The sequence below is a fragment of the Sinocyclocheilus grahami genome, unplaced genomic scaffold (genome assembly GCF_001515645.1).
Source record: "Sinocyclocheilus grahami isolate Dianchi unplaced genomic scaffold, SAMN03320097.WGS_v1.1 scaffold473.1, whole genome shotgun sequence".
Lineage (NCBI taxonomy): Eukaryota > Metazoa > Chordata > Actinopteri > Cypriniformes > Cyprinidae > Sinocyclocheilus > Sinocyclocheilus grahami.
Genome location: NW_015505652.1, coordinates 1,095,544 through 1,099,188, shown reverse-complemented (window position 1 = coordinate 1,099,188; position 3,645 = coordinate 1,095,544).

Sequence of the window (3,645 nt, the reverse complement as noted above, 5' to 3'; positions counted from 1 at the left end):
TTTATTATAGAAAACAAGAGCCACTTTTCCACAATTTTGCACAAAGTTGTTATGAGTTTGCACAATAGATACAGTTATTGGTTGTGGTGGAAAAAAGTCATATTTATATACCCAGTACGAGTCTTCCAATATATTACAGTGCATCAAAATATCATAGATTTTCATTCTAGGGAAGAAATTAAAACCACAGCTCATGATCTACGAATTTCACTTGATCATTTTGTATTATCGTTATTATATTAACTGTATTACTGTTATACGACAAGGTCAGCACTACTGAAACAAGTTATTTAAGGAACCATTGAATGAGTTCCTATCTATCTATCTATCTTTTTTGTTCTTAAAAAAAATCTCTAAACACACAGTTAACAAAAGTGTTTCTGACTACTACTTTCTACAGCTTTTAAACCATGTTGTTGGATCAGTCAGGCTAACTGTCTGGAGTAACCACATGATGCATATAAGCATAAACCCCTCAAGACATCTACGTGATGCTTTGGATGAGCATCATATATAATACAGAGTACTGAAAATAGCAGTAGACAGACTACATCATTTTCATTGCCGTGTAGGGGATAATAATACCAGTCCCCAGCAGTACTATACTCTACTGCTGTCATGTAGCCTGCTGTCTTTTGTATGCCTTATGTAGTTACACATATGATGACCAAACATTTTCTATATCGTTATTGTGGACGTGTTGACCCATCCAAATATCAGTTACAAAATTTGTATATGAAATAAAACAGACTATTTTAAAACTGTTACAAGTGCTTTCCTATGCATGCTTCACACGTATGCTTGAATACCACTGGAGGCATTGTTTTTTTCCCTCCATATTCATATTAATTTCATCAGTCATGTGGTTCATGATCCATATGTGGTTATTTCACTCAATTACCCACAAAGCATTTTTCACATCTCCTCATTTGAATCCTCACCCCGGAGTGACAGTCTGAAAAACATTCACCTCAGACTGACGCATGCCTCCATCTTTCACATGTCTCCTCTTCAGGGAACGTTGCCTCCCGCTCGTAAGTCGACTATTATCTGCGTTTTCCGGAGCCAAGCCCTGTGTGGCAGTGACTGGCTGACAAATCGGTGACAGGCTGTCCTCCTGCTCCACCTGCTATCTGTCCAAATCACTGCCACATGCTCCGTAATTACAGTTTGTAAAGGATGCGGCTCCCTTTGCCAACAATCTAACACTTTGCCACTTATAGCCGTGAAAGGAACGTCATCAGATGTCTGCAGGTCTTGGCGCTCAAAGAGCTTTTTTTGCCACCCTTTCGACACCCATCTCTAACCCTGGTCAGTCTGCTGCGACACCAGATAAGTGATGAATTTTGGCTCCGGCTTCAGTGGGACATGAAAATCTGAGATGCATGACTACAGTAAAGGGTATTTTCTGTTCATTTTCATGAAGTATCTTTGCTTTTAAGAGTTCCATGTGTTCCTCTCAGAAAATATCCCTGCCCTAAAGTGAAGAGCTTTACACATTATATGCTTTGACAAGTGTGGTTGTCCCCCACACAGTGCTGGATGGGCAACCTGTCAGCTTGCCGGGTTTCTCAGATGCCCAGCCTGTCAGCACAGATTACCCAGAAGACCAGCTGAGCATGGATTTTACCTGTCTTGTCTTTCTAGGACTTTTTCACCTTGCTTCCTGGCCACACAAACAAGCACTTAAATATTGGCTTGTGTAAGCTTTCTGCAAAACTTTGTACAGTCTGTTATTGCTGGCACATTTAGCCAGCGTGCTGGCAACAAATCATAAAACCTAATAGTTAACCAAGAGAAGAACAGTCACCAAGGTGCTGGTGTTTTTTTAATCTGGCAGCTGTTCACAAAGAGTTTGTTCTTGACTTACTAATAGGCTACATCCTCTTAGGTACCAGATAATCCTTAAAACAGGATAAAGAATCCAATAAAGCTTATTATGCTGGCCCATGTTCTATATAACAATAACTTCTGAAAATGTTCATAATCTGTTTTTTTTTTCTTTTTACATGCTTTTAAACTACGGTATTGTGAGTATTTTTTTTTAACTATATGCAGGTTTATTGTTTTTTCCTTCTTTGCTGTCAACTTTTATGTTTTTTTAAGTGTACTAAAAAATCCATAGGGTTCTCTTGCCTTATTATTGGGTATATTTTCATATCAACTAACATTGCTGACTGTCAACAAGCTTCAACTACGGCTGTCTGTGAGTCATAGCTTCGGGTTGTTAAAGACAGATGAGCACCATTTCAGAGGAATGCAAGAAAATAAAAGCTGATGCTTGCAAAAGAGAGCAAACTCTGATCCTTTCTAGTTAGATAACAACACCGATCCCTGTATATGATGCATAAATTGGTCCACTGGGTAAACTAAAAAATTATGCTGAGAGCAGACATCAGAGGATGTTGTCCCCTGCGATGATTCCCCTGCTCTCAGTGTCTGAATCTAAAATCCATTTCAAAACACGGCAGTAGGGATGTAGAAAGGCGACAACAACACCATCAGGTGGAAAGCGCAGTGTTGGTCTCTCTATTGTTTGCACAGAACACTTATTTCCTCCCAACAGCTAAAAAGAAAATGCCAAACCTGAGATCTCAACAATCTAACCCATTTAACACAATACAATGGCACTTTCTACTGTATATCTGCTGACCTGACAGAAGCTGAAACAACTCTCTCTGCCAAACAATCTGCACTTTGTGTTCATAAACCCCCAGTATTGTCCTTTGGCTGAATAGTTTTGTAAATATATATATATATATATACACATTGATTTATAGATTTATCAATGACATTTTATTGCATATATTATAATTACATACATTATTTACAGACAGTGATAGCTGCAGTATTTCGTAATTCAAGTGTGAATGAGGTGTGATCCAGTCATGGTCAATCTTCTCTCAATTGCCCACATATTGTTCCAGTGGGTTGAGAAACGGCAGAGTTGAACATCTGACTTTATTAAATGCATGTGGGTTCATGGGGTTATTCAGTGACCTAAAGCAAAAAAACAGGGACATCTGACTCATGAGGATGTGTATATTAAAATACCAGAATTGTCAGAGCACATAGACTCAGTCAGAAAAACTAATAACTATATCCCATGCCACATGAAGCTCCACAGATTTTGGTGTTTGTTTATTATAGCATTTTTGATTAAAAAACAACTATATTATTAATGAGAGAGTAAAAATAAAAATCCATCTTCCAAACTGTGTCTTTACTTTGGATACACTTTGATAAACCTATAATAAAGATGTACAGCCAAATCACAACCAAAACAATGTTTTTCTGCTAGACGTTACGTACTGTATACACTGTAAAAAAAATTGCAATTTTAACTGTAAAATGCTATAGAAAAAAAAACTGGTTAACCATACGTTCCTTTATTATATACAGTGAAAAACTGTAATGTGATAAACCTCACATTTCATGTATTTTTACAGTAATAAACTGTTAAATATTCAGTTTGTGGAAGTGAACGAACAAGCCATTGTATAATTTACAGTGAAAAACTTTTTTTTTTGGAACATGTTTTTGAATCTATGGAGATTGATATGCATACATACATACATGCATATGTATATACAGTATATATATATATATATATATATATATATATATATATATATATATATATAT